The 22968-nt window shown below is 36.6% G+C and overlaps 1 long non-coding RNA gene across 3 annotated transcripts; it reads left to right on the top strand.

Moving 5' to 3' along the window:
- The first annotated feature begins 4312 nt into the window (after positions 1-4312).
- On the top strand, positions 4313-10025 carry LOC147547938 (uncharacterized). 3 transcript variants are annotated; one of them, XR_015238974.1, is made up of 9 exons: positions 4313-4451; positions 5299-5339; positions 5825-5900; positions 6638-6691; positions 6886-6941; positions 7046-7265; positions 8927-9015; positions 9617-9719; positions 9812-10025. It is a non-coding gene; the product is annotated as an uncharacterized LOC147547938 (long non-coding RNA). The 3 variants fall into 3 exon arrangements; XR_015238972.1 differs by having other exon boundaries at positions 8924-9015; XR_015238973.1 differs by lacking the exons at positions 4313-4451; positions 5299-5339 and adding an exon at positions 5494-5740 and having other exon boundaries at positions 8924-9015.
- The last annotated feature ends 12943 nt before the right edge of the window (positions 10026-22968 follow it).

Genomic DNA, 22968 nt, shown 5'->3' with positions numbered 1-22968 from the left:
AGGAGGATGGCCGCCATCATACTCCCCCTCCGTGGAACAACTTGCCCCCAAGTTGGTGTCTTCATAAATTGGTTCGTCCGGAAAAAATGGATAAATATCGGAAACATTAAAAGTGTTGGAAATATTGAAATCCGATGGAAGATCAATCACGAACGCATTATCATTGATTTTGTGGAGAATCTTGAAAGGACCAAATTTCTTTTGGCCTAACTTCTTGAAAGTACCCACGGGAGTACGTTGCTTCGAAATATAAATCATTACCAAATCACCTTCTTTGAAGTCTTTATGAACACGACGACGGTCGGCGGACACCTTGTAGGACGAATTGGCCAAAGAAATATTATGACGAACCTCATCATGTAAAGCTAAGATATGAGAAGCGAAAGTGTCGGCAAGAGGGTCGAACTCGGCAATAGAAGGGAGAGGGACGAGGTCGACCACATGGTTCGGCCGAGAGGTGTATACTATCTCAAAAGGTGTCATTCGTGTAGTACGGTTAACGGTGCTATTATAAACGAACTCTGCATGAGGAATAGCCGTTTCCCAATTGATACCTTTATCTTTGATAATACAACGAAGTAGATTACCAAGAGAACGGTTTACAACTTCCGTTTGACCGTCACTTTGAGGGTGACAAGTACTACTGAAATTAAGCTTAGTATTGAGTCTCTTCCATAAAAAGCGCCAAAAGTGGCTTTGAAATTTCACATCTCGATCAGAGACTATACTTTTAGGTAACCCGTGAAGACGAACAATCTCCCAATAGAATAAATTAGCAATATTAGAAGCATTGTCAGTTTTCCTGCATGGGATAAAGTGAGCCATCTTGCTAAAACGGTCAACGACTACCATAATTGAATCTCGTCCTTTCTGAGAACGGGGAAGACCAAGAACAAAATCCATCGATAAATCTTCCCAAATAGTTCCCGGAGTGGGTAACGGTAAGTAAAGGCCTGAATTTTGTGTTTTGCCTTTACTTGACTGACAAACATAGCAACGTTCGACAATTCGGGAGACATCTCTTTTGAGCTTAGGCCAATAAAATCTTTCCGAAACTAACATGAATGTTTTATCACGTCCTACGTGGCCCTCGTTGTGTAATTCTCGAATAATATGTTCTCGAAGAGAAGAGATAGGAATACATAACTGATTACCACGAAATAAAAACCCGGAAGAGATAAAGAACTCACCTGAAGAACGATTTTGATTGCATGAATCCCAAATTGGACCAAAATCGGGGTCATCTTTATATTGTTCGGGTAATAATTCAAACCCTGGAACGTGAACGGTCATGGTAGTTAACAGACTAGCTCGCCGACTAAGGGCGTCGGCTACTGTGTTAGAAGACCCGGATTTATGCTTGATAACGAAGTTGAAACGTTGAATAAACGAAATCCATCTCATATGCATAGGGTCCGCGGTTCTTTGATCGTTAAGTGTTTGTAACGCTTTATGGTCCGTATATAGGACAAACTCTACCCCGAGGAGAAAACGTTGCCAATGACGTAATGCTCGGTATAGGGCATAAAATTCGGATTCATAGACCGTCCACTTTCGTCTTGCGTCCCCTAATTTTTCACTCATAAATTCAATAGGTCTTTTATGCTGAGATAGTACTGCTCCAATACCTAAACCTGAAGCGTCACATTCCACTTCAAAAAGTTTGGAGAAATCTGGGAATGCCAAAACTGGAGCTGAACATAATCTTTGTTTAATTGTAGAGAAACTCTCATCCTGTTCAGGTCCCCATAAAAATTTACCCTTCTTTAAGCAATCAGTAAGTGGTGCCATAACCGTACTGAAATCCCGAATAAAACGTCTGTAAAAAGAGGCCAAACCATTGAAGCTACGAACTTCTGATGGTGAGGATGGAACAGGCCACTCAGAAATAGCTCGGACTTTAGCGGGATCAACTTTCATACCGCTCTTACTGATAATGAAACCTAAAAAATAAACTTCATCCAAGAAGAAAAAACTTTTGGGAATATTCATGAAAAGTGAGTTTTTTCTCATAACCTCAAAAACTGCTCGAATATGGTCCAAGTGATCGTTTCTTGATTTGCTAAAGATGAGGATATCATCGAAGTAAACGACCACAAATTTGTTCAAAAAAGGTTTAAGAATTTGATTCATGAAACGCATAAAAGTACTAGGAGCGTTAGAGAGGCCAAAAGGCATTACTAACCATTCATAAAGTCCTTCCTTTGTTTTGAAAGCGGTCTTCCATTCATCTCCTTCTCTAATCCTTATTTGGTGATAGCCTGATTTTAGATCGATTTTGGAAAAAGTTGTAGCCCCAGTGAGGTGATCAAGCATGTCTTCTAAACGAGGGATTGGGAAACCATACTTGATGGTAATTTTGTTGATAGCTCTATTGTCAACACACATACGCCATGTACCGTCTTTGTTTGGAACCAAAAGTGTCGGGACTGCACATGGACTAAGGCTTTCCCGAATAAAGCCTTTAGATAATAAATCTTCTACCTGTTCCTGGAGTAATTTATGTTCCTGAGGGCTCATCTTGTGGTGAGGTAAATTTGGTAAATTTACTCCCGGTATAAGGTCGATTTGGTGTTGAATATCCCTTAATGGTGGAAGAGAAGGTGGTGTGATGGATGGTATAAGATCATGGAATTCTTCAAGAAGGGGTTTAACGGATGGGTGTGGTGGCCGGTTTGGTGTGGTGGTCGATTGAGTGGTGGAAGTATCTTTGGTTGCTAGCAAAAAGCCGCGAAGTGGGGCTATTTCGGTAGGGGTAGGCTTCGGTTGTGGTGTGATGGTGGTGGGTTTCGGTTGTTGTTGTAGGTGTTGATCGGTGATGGATGAGGTTTCGGTGGGGAGATCGGTGATGGTGATCGATCGGTGATCGGTGATGGTGATCGGTTGTGGTGTAGGTGGGGATCGGTGATGGTGATCGGTGAGGTTTCGGTGTGGTATAGTGGATGGAACTGGTGTTTCGGTGGTGGTCGTTTGCGGTTGTTGTTGGTGGTGATGATCGGTGATAGTTTTGGTGGTTTGCCGTGGTGGTTCCGTGTTGGAAGTTTGAACCGAGAGATCGGTCTTTTCCGTTAACGGTAGTAGTTTAAGGGTACGGTTTGACCAAGAAAACTCGAATATATTTGCCCGACAATAATATGTGGCGTCGACGTCAAAAATCCATGGTCTTCTGAAAATAAGATGACAATTATCCATATCGACGACGTCACAACAAATTGAATCACGATAATAAGAGCCAATGGAGAACGGGAATGTGCATTGGGTTCTTACCGATAATTCTTTTTGATTAGAAATCCAACCAACTTTGTAAGGATTTGGGTGTTCAGTTGTAGGTAGTTGTAGTGCATTAACAAGTCGTTGAGAAATCATGTTTTCTTCACTACCATTATCGATGATGAAATCACATACCTTTTTATTGATTGTAAGTCTTGATTTGAACACCTTATTCCTCTCTGGATGATTAGTTGGAAAAAAAATTTCAGGATTTTGAAGGCTCATGATACCAGCTGATGTAGATTGTTGCGGAAGCGAAATAAATTTAGAATCCATTACTAGAATTAAGAAGAGAGAGAAGAAATAACTAAAGATAAACTAAAATAACTGTAAAGAAAGAAGATGCAATCAAGGGATTTGTTTATAACTCAATTCAATGTCTTACAAGATAAACTGAACTTCTCTTATATAGAGATTATGCTTTCCTAATTAGACTCAAAGTGGGAAACAAGATAACTATTAATATTACTTTCCTTGATTGCTAATATTCCTAAACATAGAAACCTTAAATAATAAAATAGGAAACTTATAATAATATAACTTCTAGGCTGGTGGGCCTATAGTTGGGCTAGCCGTGAGGCCCATAGGAGGATGGCCGCCATCATATGATTCCTGCTTCAAAAAATTTCTTGGTTAATTGTTATCTGCGGATAGTTTTGGTCATACTTAATTTTAAGTGTTTAAGATACAATGTTCCCTTTCATCTTGCTTAATCTTGGTCATTCTTGGTTCATAATGAACCATGTTATTAAATTGTTCACGTTTACATGGAAATTCATACATCTTCTGGTAAAACATGTATATACCAAAAGGTGTTTGGTGAAATGCCTGAAAGAGTTGTTGATTTATGGACGATTATTAATATGGTAATATAAAGCTGCCAATTTGATGGAGATTTGTTTATTGTTGAACATAAGCTAATTTAAGGGTTGAACCTAACTAGTTAACAACTTTATTTAGGTTTATCTCATTTTGAGTATTTTGATCTTCATGGTTGTTTCAATTTAGCTTGCGTATATTTATCCCGTTTCCTAACTTTAATGTGTAGGGTGGATTAATAAAACCTGAAACACCAACAATCGGTTTTACAAGTCAATCCGATCAACATCTTGTGGGTATCTCAGTCTCTTATGGTTAAACGCTTAATTATCTTCCTCTTTAGCTATGAAAAAGCTGCACAGGTAATATTTCAATATAGGGTTATTTTGTCTATCTGTATACATAACATGAACAACGATAGAAAAATATCAAACAATATTTGAAAAAGGGTAAAAAAAAATACTACCACTGTCAGCCATCTTGTAGGGGTTCAAGTACATAGAAATCAACTACAACTTCTATTCCTTTTAGCTTGTCAGAATGCTAATTCACATGAACAATAATTGGATTCATCTTTCTCAATTTCCCAGTTTCCTTCCTATTTTCAACAACACTTCAATACCCACAGACTTATAAATGTTTATGATTCTTTTAGATGCATGAATTCCATTATAACCAGTACATGAAGGATAAAATAGTTCTTCAATAAGAACTTGTTTTTTTCCCATTTTTCTTAATTCTTAGAATCCTTTTATGTACCTCGAGATGTAATCGTTGCTCTTGTTTAAGCTACCCATGTATTATAAACCAAAATTCTAAAGGAAATAACAAATCTAGACGAACCCCTTATAGGATCATTCAGACATAATACATCTGGACATTTTCCTTGCATTGGTGGTTTTCTCTAATATTGTCTCCTCCATATCAGACTAATATTTGAAATTAATATGGTATTCTTTTAGTACTATTTGAAAATCAACGGGAAAACCGTCTTCACTGCTTCTAACCACTTCTAAAACAACTACTTTTCTTACAATATATGGAGTTATAAGTCCATATATAACAATACTTTCAGCGTCTGGAACATTATTGATTTATTCTCAGCAGTCAACTATTACAAATAAGTTTAAGTTCTATTGAAATATGAACCAGTTCTTGCTTCATATATTCAAAATTCTTTTCGCCTTACTTTCCTCCTCTGGTTTGCAGGTGTCCGGAAATTGCGTTAGACAAACCCTAATTCAAGCTAGGTGCACGTCAATTCATTGATAGTTTATATTATAATTATTTGCATTTCCGTTCTTTATTTCCAACTATCTAGCACTTACATAATCAAGCTAAGCTCGTTCTTAACTTGTTTGAATTTATATTATAATTATTCTCGTAAGTTACTGACTACGGTTTGTGGTGTGTACTTGAATGTTCGATAGTTAGATGGTTTTCCATCTTCCCTCTTTCGAATTAGTTATATTAGCTATCCACACATTTTACTGATCCATGGTGTAATGTAGTTTGATATTTCTTTCTTCATTTTATAATTTCTTCTTTTGGTATCCCTTTGATTATAAAATAGATACAACACTAATTATTGTTATGTATGGACTTATAACTCCCCTTGGTGTGAAGCTGATGATGTTGTAGTTGTAATAAGGTCAGATTTATCTTGTGTGCTTATGATTGTTTTATGTTGGTTTATTGTGAAGATCAATGATGTTTATTTCTTTTTCATTAATAGATGGATGCTGCCACCCCTAGATACTAAGACAAGGTTGGAAAAAACCGTGACGGAAGTGCGATCTTACTTGAAGAAGGTTGGGTACTTCTACCTTTTCATGTGTTCTGAGTGTTTATACCTCCCACCATTTGAAGTACCTCCTCCGTTTTTCTATTTTTTGGTTTATGAAGTCTCATATGAATCTTTAATAGACTTTCAGATTTTATTTTTTCGATGATCTATAAGATATGTTATTCTGTGTTTATTTTTGAATATGAGATGAACTAAGGGTTGCAAAATTTAGATTAAATAGGTTGCAAGTAATAAGTTTCAACTTATTGACTGGGACAAAATTTTTGTTGATGGATATGTGGGAGAAGTGATACGGACTCGTCCAGTATATGTTACACTAGTGTGTATTTGTCTTGTTAAGTTTTGACTAAGGATACTTAGTTGTTTAAGTCTGTAATTCTTATTCATATGTTCTTTTAGATGGTGATGAATCTATATTTTTCTATATGAATTTAGTAGCTTTGCCCTAAAACGGTGATAAGAATTTCACGAATAGAATATATTTCATTGATTACTTCATATAATATTCAATGTTTCCGAATAATAGATGTGGAGGGTTCATGTTTGTGGCACGCATGGAATATATTTCATTGATCACTTTATATAATATTCAATGTTTCCGAGTAATAAATGTGGAGGGTTCATGTTTCTGGCAACAATCTGATCTCATCTAATTACTTCTAATTAGAAATAGAGTTGTTCGTTTAGTCAAAATAGAGAAGTTTTATATCACATAAGTTAATTTCTTGAACTTGTATGCAGCTTTCGAAGAATTTTTGAAACTTGGACAGAGTGCTCTATTAGCATCATTAAAAGGTAAGTCGGTTATCTTGAAAAAGTGATATTGTATATATATATATAATATATATATATATATATATATAATATATATATATATATATATATATACTTTCACTATTTGAGTTATATGCTAAGAAAGATGAACATTTTCTTAATTTGATTTGGAAAACTGACAAGTTTTTCACCAAAATCGTTATTACTTCAAATAGTTTTGTAAGATGTTCAAGGAATCAAGGGCCTATACCATTTCTTAACTTCAACTCAGGTATTATTGGTTTGCCGCCTCTCTAAAGATTAATGAATATGTTTGAATTTCATTTCCGCTTTCTTTTCATTTTGTATTTTTTATGTTTTCTTTTTTGGTTTTAGCCATGGTTGGTATTTCGCCTTTGCTCATGGATTTGTGCATTTGATACTCATTCACGTACAAAGGCTTACCACAAAACAAATGGTGAATCCATTATCCATGGAAGACATTGGAAGCTCTCCAATTTTCTTATGGGTTTCAATGGATTGACAAAAGGATCTTTTTCTTATTTGAGTTTAAAGTCAGTTTCTACATGATCTGTCCCAGAAGTATTTTTGACAGGTAATATTTAGTTGTTTGCTTGCTTCATTTCACTCTTTATAATTGATTGTAGTCATTCTATTTAATGAACTTCTGCAGTTATGCTTACAAAAACAAGATAAGATAACTAATACATTCAAATCAGATAAAGGGAGACAGAAGTTGCATAAAACATAGCAATGGTCTCGGACTGAACTCTTCTAACAATGTTGCCAGATTAGAAGACCACAGACCTAAGACCCCCCTCAATTACTATAGCAACCAAGTATAGGCAAAACAAGATCTTTAGCTGTTCTCAGGGCAGGTGATAAATATTCACAATAGGATAACTCCCTTCAAGGACATAGTATTACCAGATACAAATGATTCTATGTACACATATATGTAGAATGATGATACAAAAGTCAGGACATGCAACACCCCTAGAGGAAAAACAAAATAAGTCAACTTCGATACAAAATTATATAATCTAGAACCTACATTACCAGATACAAATGATTCTATATACGCATATATGTAGAATGATGATACAAAAGTCAGGACATGCAACACCCCTAGAGGAAAAACAAAATAAGTCAACTTCGATACAAAATTATATAATCTAGAACCTACATCTTCCCAATTTGGTATCTAAATAAGTCTTGAGGAAATGCTAGAAGGGAAGGTGAGCCAGTTTGCCCTGCTTCTTTTCACCAAGGTGAAAGACAGATAGATAAATGTGCTCTCATGGAGAGCTTGGAAGGCACACGAGAGCTTGGAAGGCACACAACTGTGAAATAACAAAAGTATCTCTTAAGATGCGGCAGAGCCATAATAATATTTCACTCCACACTTTCCGCAGTTTTATTTGTGTTAGCCCATTAGACCATTAGTAATGCCGAAATGGTAAATATAACACACAATCTAACTGCTATTATTTGCCAAATCGATCCAATATCATAAAAGGGATTTCGCCTCTCTTTTCATGTCAGTCAGCCGGGTTATAGTAATGATCAATGATACTGATGCCACATCATGTTGCTTAATTTAGACCGTCATGGCCACCAAAAGATCTATTTTTCGAGATTTACATCACAAATCAATATTCAGGTCCGCTGCATTTATGAGTAACTCTAGATTGCTAATGACAGACATGACAGAGCACGAAAAGAACAAGAACCAGTCCCCGCCTCTTGTGACTTGAAATTGAGCTTCTATTTCTTTTGACCTTTTTTAGTAAATGATCAATATTTCTATTTTATTTTTGCTTTAGCATTAGTCGTTATAAATACTCTACAAGAGCAGATTTAGCTTGTCCTAGCCATTTCACCCTTCGTTGCTTTACTGCTTGATTTTAGTGAATTACTACGTTGCTTTACTTGGTAGTTCTGAGTGATTTTGGATTTAACTAATGGTGTCGGAAAATGAGTTACTTCTACGTGCTGCCAGAATCCAAGCTACCTTGGGTTTATAAAATCTCCAGACAGGATCTTCGCGTTCCTTAGTTAAAAAAACCCAATTATAGACTATTCATTTTACCTCAACTTGATTTCTAGATAGATAATTGATGACTATATCTTCACATGAAACTAACCTTTAAATTATTTTTCAAGTCTCTATATATTTTGTATGACATTTATATAAAATGCAAGCTTCCTGGCTTAGGATGGTTGTCTGACCGATGAGAGTCTCTTTCGCAGCAGAGGAACATGAGAGTCTCGCTTGAAATGCTACTACGTCTGGTAGTGGGGTTGCTTATGAAGAAGATGAAGAGGATGATGAGATGTTAATTGTAAGCGCTACTCACTTCAACTTCTGCTGATATTTGACTGACATGTTCAATCTTTTTATTGTTTGTTTGTTCATGTTACCTGTATATAAACATTTTTGAGTTTTAGTTATGAACTATAATGAAACTATAGAGAAAAAAATTTAGGAAAAAGCTCAGTATTTGACGACATTAGGATGTCCATTCTTGATCTACTCTTCTTTTTCAGCAAACATTACAATTATCTGTCTTTACGGGCTTTACCCTTAATTAATAGGCCAGGTTTCCGAATTCCAACAATGTAGTAACTTAGTATTCTGATGTCTAGGTCTTTTGTTGTTTCATATTTTTACATTCTCTCATTCTTTTACAAACACTCATTCTCTTGTTAAGAAACAATTAGGACGAGATATGAATGTACTTTGTGTCTGGTACGGCGGGTAGGGATTCTTTAGATGGTACTTTGTGTCGGTTAGGGGTTCTTTAGATGGTAATGGTTAAAATTGTTAAGCAGGTTGCGTGGGTACAAATTTAAATTTTGTTCTATTGTACTACAAGCACCATGCTTTATTACCTCATCAATAAACAAAAGTTTCATTGATATGATTAAGTGGACTTGAGTTAGATATACATTCCAATTGATATCGCGGCAATACGATGCATGAAAAAGTAAAGCGATCTATAATGGGTTCTTCGCCTCATATATGCGACTTCATCGTCTTGTTCAAGTAAGCCTTCTGACATTGGTAGCACTTGCATCTCTTATTTCTACATTCTCTCCACCTATGTCTTTGTTAAACAATAATGTTCTTATTTATAGATGAGAGAAGGATTGATGGCTGAAAATAAGAAGTAACAGAAAGTGAAGTTGGAATCTTTTACATAATTTTGTCTTCTGAATCTCTTTTCTATACGGATTGACTTTGTGATCTTTTTCATCCATCATATTAAGTATCTCTGTTGAGTGGTTTTGAAGCAGTTTTTTGTAATAGTTACCTATAACAAAAACCCATAAGTTATTTTTGTAAATCCAATTATGTTTCTTCAAGTTTCTATTAGTAATATGAACCTTAACTAAATCTTTGATAATTTTCTATCTTTTAACTTGGTAAATGTCAGGTCTTCAGTTGGGCCGATTGATGCACATATAAGTGGATATAAATGCATCTTCGACAATTTTCTATCTCTTAACTTGTAAATGTGAAGACTTCGATAATTTTCTATCGTCTTAGTTGTAAAGGTCTGGCTTCTATTTATCGGTTGTCATTCTCCATTGTCTCCCAAACTCCCACTATGCTTAATTAGAAGACTCTTTTTATTTTGGACTATAAATTGGACATCACAAACTTACTGGTCGTTGTCGCTTTATGCCCAAGTCCCTACAAAATTTTGTGAGTTATAAACACAAATTTATCTAGGAATTATTACTTTCCGTCTAGAGGTAGATGAGCTGCAGAGGATATCAATATTTGTTTCTTTGTTTTGTGAGAGTAGTAAAGCACTTCGATTTCAAATTTGTGTTTTTGTCAATATTCAGCCATCTATAATCTTTGCACAATATGACTAAATATCATTAGGTTGGCTCTAAAAGCCCTTTTCCCATCGCTTTATACTAATTTAACCTCCCCTATATTATTACGTTCAACGCTTGATTGAGTTGTACTAACATGTTTTATTTCTGGCTTGAGATCATTTGATCTTAAGACAACACCTTCCCGCCTAATAATATTTCAAGAGAATCATCACATTTTGGTCATTTTTCTATCGTGAAATTGTGTGCGTTTTTGTTTGTGTGCCAACATGGAGGCATCTCACACCACTTTTTTTTCGTACGGTTGAGCTATATGAACCTGACCATACTCTACACAATAATGTTCTTTTTGCGTTTCTCCATTTCCATATCTCTACCATTGTAACTTTAAGTAGATAGTAACATACTCTACAAGATATCTTCTTTTTTTTTCGCATTTCAAAAATTTCACAACCCTACCATTGTAACTATAACTAGATAGTAACATAGATGACTAAAAGAGATAAAAAGAACAAAAAGCTAAAACTAATTGTTTATTTTCAGTTGTTTGAAAAACATAAAATGAGAATAGATGGTACAAGGATTGAGAGAGTTAAGAGAGTTAAAAAACATAAAATAAGAAGAAAGTTAAAAGAGTTGAAAAGAACACAACAATGTGGGGTGTTCAAATATAGAAGTGTGTCATAGTCGTCTATAGTAATAACAAATGTCACTCTTGATCTTAGTAACTGGTCGAACGATCTAATTAATCCTTGAGTTGTAGATGGAGAAACACTAAAACGGCATGGAAGGATTTGTCAAAAGTTTGTCGTTCTCAATCAAAACAATAACAACAACAATAAGGAGAGATTTATTAAAGGTTAGATAAATGTCACTCTCAATCAAAACAATAACAACAACGAGGAGGAAGAAGAGTCTAACTTAGTATTTTTTTTTCCAGATCTCATTTGATTAAAACATTCTTCATTTTTGTTGTATTCTTAGTGAGGATTTTCATGAAATTTGCATATAGTTTTAGGAGCTCAGGAAAAAGACCATGACAATTTTGATTCATTACTCTCTGCATAGTCAGTCCATTTTTGGCGATAAAGTAAATTTTAATTTTGTTGAGTTAAATTGAGTATATATTCTTAGTGAGTAACATAGGAAGCTAATTGTTAGTCCTATGTTACTCCCATCTGTAATAGGGTTTTAGTTTTATTAACTTCATTGTATTCACATTAGCCTTATTGGCAATTAATGAAGTTTTTTTTTCCCAAAAAAAAACTTCCAAGTTAAATTAAAAGTAAAAACACTAATTTTCTCAAATTTGAATTCAGACATTCTCTTTTGCTTACTGACATTGTTTCATGTGTGGGTAAATCTTAGAGTGAGATGAATGAGAATGAAGAGAGAGACATGTACAAGCTACCCATTTCTTCAACTACCTATTTTATTGAATAATCACAGCATTGATGCCAATAAACATCCCCTCCCACCCATTTATGTTCATACAGAAAGAAAGACAAACTAAAATAAAAAATAAAAAACAGAGATTTACATCAAGAACACCTCCAAACAAAAATAAAAAAACCCTAGATAATCATAACATCTAAACGAAACCCTAGACTACAATTTTATGAAAACTTTGGTTAGCCAAAGATTTAAAAGATTCAAACAGATTGACGTTACAAGAGATATACAAGTCTATTGCCAAAAAAAACTACATGATATACAACTATACAAGTCTCTTGCCTCTCTGAAATAGATCTAACTCAATATAGTAGATCTATTTTAGAGAGTTTACAACTTTCTACAATTTTGAGAAAAATATAAGATAACGAATTTGATGTTCAAAGGCTTCAACCGCTTCCTCTGATCTGTAGATCATCAGCGTACAACCAACCGAACATATTAAACTTTTGATCCAATCAAGTTGTACGTGGTTAAGATTTATCTGAGATTTGGTGCAATTAATAGATAGAGGAGATGGGATGAAGTGGTAAATGGTTAGGGATTTAGGTTAGTCTTTAGGGTTCATTACTTCATTGTGTTTGTTTGAGTTAGAGAGAGAGAGACGGCGAGAGAGGCGGAGAGAGGGAGGCAGAGAGAGAGAGGCAGAGAGAGTTTTAGGGTTTCATTTCTCAAACAAAAAAATTCTAAGATTTCTGTTTGGAGGAGGTTAATTATAGAGATGAAGAGGTAATGTCTTTACATCCAACGGCTGAGAAGAGACACCCTATCTCAGCCGTTGGATCTAAAGAATTTCACGCGGATCGCGGGTTTCTCGGGCTCGGGTAGCGGACGGACTCTACCGGCGGGTAGCGAACGGGTTTTTCGGACCGGGACTCGGATTTGAGAGCCTGTCCAAGTCCCGACCCTATAAGCCCGAGCCATCGGGCCGGGTAAGCCCTGCTCGGGTTGACTTCGGTCATCAGTCTCTCACGGTTTGGGCCAAACGGGTCGGACCCCGGGGTTTCAGACCGTTTTCCCAGCCCTAAATTGGTGCTTCACAAGATGCTACATATGGCATTCCCCTCAATTGTTGTATAATAAGTTAAATTGTTTCTGTCTTTTTTTACCCTTATGCACCCTCAGGCAATCATTTATTATATCCTTGCAGATAATTATTTATGTGAAGCAAGAGCGCTACGGAGAGTATTGTGGCCGATCTTAACTGATAACGCAATTTTATTATGTTTACAAGTGAATGTAAAGCTAAGGTTTGCATTTTATTCTTAGTATTTAATTTTTCACTTTTGTAGTTGTGGCTTATTAGAGATAAACAAATTTATCGAATTTCTCATGCATACGGAGACTAGAGTTCACTTTCGGCATTTGAATGTCATTACAAACTATAGATATTCTTGCATTTTTGCTCAAGTTGTATTTGTTTTATCCTACTCATCACACAAACAACTTTGTTAAAATTTTTTGGAACACAGCACTAATCATTTTTAACTCGTATATAATGTGTTGTATCGGTAAATACATACGATGCGTTAGGTAAGTAAAATTGTATCCAGTTGTACCATTTTCAATCTATATAACAAAACACATTAGTTGTGACTAGGACAAGCTGAATAGGACAAAAAAGAGAAAAATTGCCAACTGGATTGCAAGATGATACAAAGGATTTTGTTGACTGGACAGATTTCATAGTAAATCATGATCGTTCGTTTACTGTCACATGCAATCATGGCCATTAGATAATATCAATGGTCTCATTTATGGGCTCTCTTAGTCCCAATGGGTCTCATTTATGGTCTATATTCAATGGAGGAGTTATAGTAAATGCTCTTAATCTGGCTCCAGATTCAACAACGTAGATTGGTGAAGAACTCTCCTTCCACCAAATCGACAATGTCTCATTGACTAATCCGGCTTTGTCTGTTACAATCATCCATCTTCTTCATCAGAATCTTATCTTCTTTTTACTAATATCTTATTCAATAGAGGAACTAAAATTAAATCTCTTTAAGTAATAAATCCCTATAAGTAATAGGAAGTAGTGTGATAGTCGGTGGGAGAATCCAAAATTGGAAGTTGCTCAAAATTCAAATGGTAGGCATGTCGGTGGATTGAAGAGGCAGTTTCTAAATCAATTGGAAGCATGGCTATAGGCGGTTCCAATTTGTAATTGGCACTAATATTTAGAAACTAAGTTTCTATTATTGGGCTTGTTATTTGTAATTGGCACTAATATTTAGAAACTAAGTTTCTATTATTGGGCTTGTTATGACGGTGGATACCATATATAAATAGGGGGTTTGAGTGCTTGTAATTCACACCAACACAAGCAACAACAACTCTTCTTTAGAGAGAGCTAAAGAGAGAGAGCAAGTGAGAGAGAAATTTTTTGTTCATAGTTTTGAGCGGTGTTTAATTTCTCGGTCGTCGAAGATTTAGTATAGAAGGTTAATTCTATACGGTACCATCTTGGGACGAACTTGCGGGTTGTGTTAGTCGTCTTCATCTATCCTTCAATAAAGATTTCTTGTTCGCCCGAGGACGTAGGCTTTAAAGCCGAACCTCGTTAAATTCTGCTCGCATATTTGATTTTGGCTTAGCTTTTCAATTAATCTTCATAATCGGATCAATTTCTAGGATAGGTTCGATAGCTTCCGCGACTTTTAGTTATATCAATTGGTACCAGAGCCTTGTTGAGATTGAACGAAGAGAAGATGGGATCGAGAAGTGGTACGGTCAAAGCAGGGAAATATGAGATAGAGAAGTTCAATGGGAAAAACGATTTTTCTTATTGGCGGATGCAGATGAAGAATCTGTTAATCTCGCAGAAATTACACAAGACGTTGACGGGAAAGAAACCAGGAGATATGTCAGATGAGGATTGGGAGGAGTTAGATCTCGAAGCACGGGCTACCATTATGTTGTGTCTTGAGAGGGACATGGCGTTCCTAGTAGACGGAGAAACAACGGCGGCGGGTGTGTGGTTAAAGCTAGAAAGCAGTTTCATGACGAAAACTTTAACAAATCGGGTCTACTTAAAATCCAAATTATTCACATGTAGAATGGAAGAGGGTTCTTCTATTCAGGAATATGTGAATAGGTTTGACAGGATTATCTCAGATTTGAAGGATATCGATGTTAAGGTTGAGGATGAGGACCAAGCCCTCATATTGTTACTTTCATTACCTAAATCCTATGAGAACCTTGTTCAAACTTTGATGCTTGTTGGTGATAGTCTAACCATGGAAGAGACGAGAAATTCGCTATTAGCGGATGACCTTCGTAAGGTTGCTACTAGCAGTATGGCGTCGGGTGGAGTAGACAAAGAACAAGCACAAGGGTTGTTTGTAACGAGGGGGAGGAGTAATGAAAGGGGAAAGGGAAAGGGCGGGAAATCTAGATCCAAATCTAGAGGCTCTTTCAAGAAAACGTGCTTTAGTTGTGGTGAGCTTGGCCACTTTAAAGCGGCTTGTCCAAAGAGAAAGTTGAAGCAAAAGAACGAAGGCTACAAGGAGAAACAAGAGATGCAAGAGGCGGGATATGTGTCAGAAGAGGCGGACGAATGTTTCCCGGTGACAGAGGTGTCTGAGAAGATCTTCGATAAGTGGATGCTTGATTCAGGGGCGTCACACCATATGTGCCCAAATAGGGAGATGTTTACTACCTATAGGAGTATAGATGGTGGTACAGTTATACTGGGTGATGATAGTATATGTAAAACTGTGGGACTCGGAACAATACGGATCAAGATGCACGATGGAGTGGTGAGAACATTGACGGACGTAAGACACATACCCGATTTGCGGAAAAATCTAATTTCCCTTGGTGTGTTGGAGCGGAACGGCTGTAAGATAATTATAGAGAATGGCTCCATAAGAGTCGTTAAGGGTTCTTTGGTGGTAATGAGAGGTACTCGTTACGGTAATTTATACAAACTTTTGGGGACAACAATTACGGGAGATGTAGCAGTAGGAATCAGTGGAAGGGATCCAACGGCTAGTACGAGGCTTTGGCATATGCGCCTTGGGCATATGTCAGAAAAGGGTCTATCTTTGATGTGCGGGAAAGGCTTGTTGAAGGACATGAAGAAGCCTTGCATGGAGTTTTGTGAGTATTGTGTGTTCGGGAAGGCACACAGGGTGACGTTCTCTACAAGCAAGCACAGGAGCAAAGAGGTATTAGACTACGTACACACCGATGTCTGGGGACCGGCAAAGTTACCTTCCAAGGGTGGTTCCAGGTATTTTGTTACATTCGTTGATGATCATTCGAGATTTGTCTGGCTTTATTTTCTGAAGCATAAGAATGAGGTATTCAACACATTCCTGGTGTGGAAAGCAATGGTTGAGAACAAAACTGGTCGAAAGCTGAAGACGTTAAGGTCGGATAATGGGACCGAGTACACGGATGGGGCATTCAAGGAGTTTTGTAATCAGGAAGGCATTGTGAGGCACTGGACAGTAGTAAACACACCTCAGCAGAATGGAGTCGCAGAGAGATTGAACCGTACACTACTTGAGAAGGCTAGATGTATGCGCTCCAATTCGGGACTAGGCGTAGAATGGTGGGCAGAATCTGTTGCTACAGCTTGTTATATTGTGAACAGGTCTCCACATTCTTCTTTAGATGGCGGCATACCTTACGAGGTGTGGTCAGGTGAACATGCAGATTACGGGAGACTTAAGGTTTTCGGTTGTACGGCCTATTACCATGTTAAAGGTAACAAACTTGACAATAGAGCAAAGAAGGCAATTTTCTTAGGATATGCTACAGGAGTCAAGGGTTATCGGCTATGGTGTACGAAAGACAAGAAGTTTGTAATCAGCAGAGATGTGGTGTTTGATGAGTCATCTATTGTAGCTATGGCGAAAGCTACGGTGCCTAGTTGTGGTGATGTTGGGTCTACTAAAGCTCAAGTAGTGGAAGTAGAAGCCGAAGACCAACGGGTTTCTAGGAATCATGATCAGGTGGAGCATCAGGATAATACTCAGGATGAGGAAATTGATGAACCCGATCATGAGGAGGTTCAAGGGGAAGGTACACAAGTTTTACAACAACAACAGCAGGATGTTTCGGTACACACTAGGCCGAAACGGTTATATAAGCCGGTACAGAGGTTAGGGTCAGACAAACCTCTTAGGCATTACGGGCAGGCAAATGTGGTTGAATATGCACTCTCGGTGGAAGACGACGAGCCGGTCACCTTCAAACAAGCTATCGCCGCGGCAGAAAGAGAGAGTTGGTTGGTTGCTATGCAAGAAGAGATGGAGTCTCTTCACAAGAACCAGACATGGGAGGTTGTCCCATTGCCCGAAGGTAAGTCTGTTATTGGTTGTAAATGGGTGTACAAGAAGAAAGAGGATTCTTCCGAAATCAAGGGTACAAGGTATAAGGCAAGACTAGTGGCCAAGGGTTATGCACAGAAAGAAGGGGTCGACTACAATGAGATTTTCTCACCGGTCATGAAACATACTTCTATTCGGGTGCTATTGAGTATTGTTGCTCATAGTGATCTTGAGCTGGAACAACTCGATGTTAAAACCGCCTTCTTGCACGGAGATTTGGAAGAAGAAATTTATATGGCTCAACCAGAGGGATACAAGGTTGAGGGCAAAGAAAATCAAGTATGTCGTTTGAGGAAATCTCTTTACGGATTGAAACAATCCCCTCGCCAATGGTACAAACGATTTGATTTTTTCATGCTAAAGCATGGTTTTCGCAGAAGTGACTATGATTGTTGTGTATACATCAAGAAACTTCGCGAAGGTGACTTTATTTATCTCCTTTTGTATGTGGATGACATGCTTATTGCTTCTCGAAGCATGGTGGAGATAGATAAGTTGAAATCTCAACTCAGTCAAGAGTTTGAGATGAAAGACATGGGCGCTGCAAAGAAGATACTGGGAATGGAGATTAAGAGAGAGCGGTCAAGTAAGAAACTGTACTTGAATAAAAAAGGTTACATCGAACGAGTAGTTTCTCGGTTCGGGATGCAGAATGCGAAGGCGGTGTCAACACCTTTGGCACCACACTTCAGGCTCTCGGGAAAACAATCTCCCACTACTACGGTGGAGAAGGATCATATGGATCGTGTACCGTATGCTAGTGCAGTTGGCAGTTTGATGTACGCTATGGTGTGTACTCGTCCAGATATTTCACAGGCGGTCAGTGTGGTTAGCAGGTTTATGGCAAACCCAGGGAAGACACATTGGGAAGCTGTGAAGTGGGTCTTGAGGTACTTAAAGGGTACCGTTGATACGGGTTTGTGCTTTGGTGGAGACACATGTCAGGTAAGCGGTTATGTTGACTCGGATTATGCTGGCGATCTAGATAGAAGACGATCTACTACTGGTTATGTATTTAAGGTACATGGTGCTCCAGTTAGTTGGCGATCGATGTTACAATCTACAGTTGCGTTATCTACTACGGAGGCCGAGTATATGGCTATGGCCGAGGGTGTGAAGGAAGCATTGTGGTTGTGGGGTCTTCTGGATGATCTAGGGATTAAGCAGGAGTGCGTGGATGTATGGTGTGATAGTCAAAGTGCGATCCACTTGGCGAAGAATCAGGTTCATCATGCTCGTACTAAGCATATCGATGTCAGGTATCACTTTGTACGAGATGTCATAGAGGAAGGTGATGTTTCTCTCATGAAGGTACACACAGATGAGAATCCCGCGGACATGTTGACTAAAGTGGTGACGTGTAGCAAGTTTCAGCATTGTCTGGAATTGCTGCAAATCGGCTCGTGTTAAGTTGCCCGAAAGGGCGTAATGGCGACAAGGTAATCTTTATGTGAAGGGTTGGTAGAACTACGGTAGGCTTGATCCTGTAAAAGGGTACGTAGGCAACCATGGTCATATGGTGCAGTCGGATGAAGTTACAAGAAGCAGATATATCTTACAAGGAGTATCCTGGTGTTCGTCCAAAATTTGAAGTATATCAAATTGTGTACGAGGTGGAGAGTTGTGATAGTCGGTGGGAGAATCCAAAATTGGAAGTTGCTCAAAATTCAAATGGTAAGCATGTCGGTGGATTGAAGAGGCAGTTTCTAAATCAATTGGAAGCATGGCTATAGGCGGTTCCAATTTGTAATTGGCACTAATATTTAGAAACTAAGTTTCTATTATTGGGCTTGTTATTTGTAATTGGCACTAATATTTAGAAACTAAGTTTCTATTATTGGGCTTGTTATGACGGTGGATACCATATATAAATAGGGGGTTTGAGTGCTTGTAATTCACACCAACACAAGCAACAACAACTCTTCTTTAGAGAGAGCTAAAGAGAGAGAGCAAGTGAGAGAGAAATTTTTTGTTCATAGTTTTGAGCGGTGTTTAATTTCTCGGTCGTCGAAGATTTAGTATAGAAGGTTAATTCTATACGGTACCATCTTGGGACGAACTTGCGGGTTGTGTTAGTCGTCTTCATCTATCCTTCAATAAAGATTTCTTGTTCGCCCGAGGACGTAGGCTTTAAAGCCGAACCTCGTTAAATTCTGCTCGCATATTTGATTTTGGCTTAGCTTTTCAATTAATCTTCATAATCGGATCAATTTCTAGGATAGGTTCGATAGCTTCCGCGACTTTTAGTTATATCAAGTAGAAACTGATATTTTTTTCAATTCTCTAAACCTTACTCGTTATTTGGAATTTTAATGGTTTCTTAAACCTCTTCTTCTCCTTAACTTCTATCACTTTTTGTATCCTCCAACAACATATTCATCTCATTCATAACCAATTCATTCAATAATTATATTCATGTACATGATGCCTCTTCTTCATCCTTTTCATATTCAACATTCAGTTCGTTTTGGGTTGCTCTGCTTCTTTATAAATTCCTTATTAATTCTTAACCACAAAACACCACTGTCTTATAATTAATCCAAGTAAGTTTTATTCCTATATCTTCCAGCTGTTGTAAAATCTCTTGGATATTGTCTTAGTTTTTAAGTTTAAAATCTCTTGGCTACTGTCTTAGTTTTCTATGTTAGGGTTTTTTGCAGCAACCCCATTCAAAATAGGTAACGTATTCAAAGTGCTCGATAAATTGCATGCAAGAGTTTTTGGATAATATGTAAGTGAATCAGTTTTTTGGCAACAACCTTATTCTAAATAGGTAATCAAAGAATTTCCTACAAGGTATCATTCTTCTCTGGTTTTGCTTCATATTATTCATCTATTTTGTTTGCAGATTTTCGTGTTCAATAGTTACTTTATTGATAATCCAATTGGTATTTATAATACTTATTTTGTTTTGCCTGACTCTGAAATTTACTCTAACTTTAACATATATATTTAAATCAATAATTAGTGTGTTTTTTAATCGATCTTGGCATCACCGTTTTTGCAGACCATGTAAAGACATTGAGATCTCATTTGTGCAAAATTAATTAAACCTTTCTTCTACTCTTTTGCAATTCAGAAGTATAGTTGTAACCAAACGGACAAGGATACAAGGTATGGGGTGCTTTCTATCATGATCAACAACTGAGTTACATTGTCGTGCTGGAATATATCAAATTTATCATCCTTGGAGATGAAGCGTAGGAATGAATCTTACAACAAGGTACCGTTGAAATTCTAAAACATCTTCAACTTACACTTATGCAAAGTTACATATTTTCGGTTCATATCGTTGATTATGAGATTTTACCTTGAAACGATGTTGGTTTTCATGAATTTTGTGACTCAGATTTATCATATCTTTGGAGACGAAGCTTGGGATTAAAGCTTACAACATATTATATTTGAGGTTCCATAACATTTTTAACTTATGTTTATAAAACTTACATTTTTCAATGCATATCCTTGATATTCGTGGGTTTTCACCTTGAAGCAATGTTGATTTTTATAAAACTAGAAGCTGATATTCATTTGAAGTGTGTGGGTAGATACCATTATCTTGATTTTGACGACTGAAGATACATGAGTACTGAAGCATTTGGATGTTATAGGGATCGATAAGCAACATATTCGAACACCTTTATGACTTTTGTTGTAAATCAGTTTATCTTGACGAAAAATTATAATTATGGTTGGTTTGGAAGATGTTTACTTAAGGTACCCACTCTTCTCTTGCATTTCTGTAATCTAAAGTTCTTGCATATACCATTTTTGACTGAATATATAATTCAATAAAATTATTGTAATTGATGGAAGTGCATCTGATTCATTACATGATATGGTACCACATGCTAAGTAAAACAACCAATCAATACGAACTATGTGGTAAACGAGCTTTATTGAATTTCAGGAAGATAAAAAACTGAATTGATAGACTGGTTTCATGTTTATCAACCGGGTCCGAAGCTTTACAGGTGATGTCAGAAAATTGAATCTTCTAATAAAGGTAATCTCTTTTATCAAGTTGTCTATTATTAAAATTTTCCACCTTAGGTTTCGATCCGATTTTGTTCTTTTTAGAAAGCCAACTGGAATCTTTGGGACAATAGTTCGAGTTGTCCAGTTTTCAGTTCTGGCATAATTGGAGAATATGTTGATAACAAGTGTATCACTAGAACTTAAAATATGATTTTGTGAAGTCAACTGAGCATAGACACAAAAGCATTATCGCAACTCATTGATTTACTATTTAAAGTGTACATCTGGTTAGAGGAGATGACAAGATAAATATATTTATGCTTTGGGTTGGTGACTAAAGAAACCACATGTTGTACAATTAGATCTATAATATGTGATTAATTTGTTCATACCTTTTACACGTTTTACGAGTACTTGAACTCTTTATTGTTATAATTATTATTATTATTACCATTCTGTGTTATCCTGATACATAAGAGATCATGTATTTTACTAAATTTTTTTTTTTCAAACACGTAAATACTCAATGAAAGTATTCGTGTCGGAGGCACGGGTTATGCCTAGTCTATTATATAAAATAGGATGAAGAGTGATGACTGGGACAAACTCAAAGACAAACCAAAGACAAACATAGAGATAAATCCAGCGGTCCTTTGTACCATGATAAATTTTGACCCTCAATTTATTTAAGATTGACAAGACAATCTATATAATAAAACACAAAGGTTGTGACTAGGACAAGCTGACTAGGACGAAATTAGTGTTTTTATTGGTGAGTTGGATGCTGACTTGGGCAACTCCATTAATAACCATCCTCTTTAATCTGGACAGTTCAAATGAATCTCAAGTTTAATGTGACACTTAAAACCCTTCTCCTCCCCTACTCGATGCGTCTTCTTCATCCACGATCAGTTGCTCTCCCACCACAACCGTTTCTTTCTCTTCGACTTCTCTATCTCGGAAACTCAGGTTAGCATCATCAGCAATTTCAACTATCAGTTTCGGTTACAAATTTGAGAGATGAATCTACTCTAATAAGTTAGGATTTAGTCAATTCTTCATTCATCAAATGAATACAACTTCAGTTGCAAATCTTATGGGACTGATTTACTAGGATAAATGGGAATTTGGACAATTTCTTCATTTGTAATCCTCTCTTCAGTTCTTTTTTTTTGTTGAATTTGTTAGTGGGAAATCCTCTCTTCAATTCAATTGGTAATTTTAAAGTAAGCAACCACCTTCTCTAATCCAACCTTCTCTCTGTGATGTTTTTTAGCTAAGTTATTCGGAAATCAGTTTATTTTACTGTTCAGTTTAAAGATTGGATTGAGAGCTTCAACTTACTGTTGGTGTCTTCTCCAAATAATTGCAACTTACGAATGGTATCATATCCAAATAATGGATAAATATGTTTAGATCTATTTTCTCATTGTATAATCGTTTGAAATGATTATGCGTTCCCAATTAAATTGTTATTTTGATAATATATGGTGATATATAATAATGAAACTATTTTTTGAAGTTCAGTTTAGAACTTTCTAATATGTTTTAAAACTGCACTAAAGGTGTTTATCTAAATGCTCAGAAGAAGTTTAAGTGAATCTTAAAATGCTCATAAGAAATTTAAATGATTCTTGAGCAATTATATGGTGATATGTAATATTCAAACTGGTT

The sequence above is a fragment of the Eschscholzia californica genome, unplaced genomic scaffold (assembly GCF_041429995.1).
Source record: "Eschscholzia californica isolate CP2 unplaced genomic scaffold, dmEscCali1.0.p SCAF_3, whole genome shotgun sequence".
NCBI classification, from domain to species: domain Eukaryota; kingdom Viridiplantae; phylum Streptophyta; class Magnoliopsida; order Ranunculales; family Papaveraceae; genus Eschscholzia; species Eschscholzia californica.
Note: the sequence above shows the minus strand (reverse complement) of the source record. Positions and strands in the feature narration are given on the sequence as shown.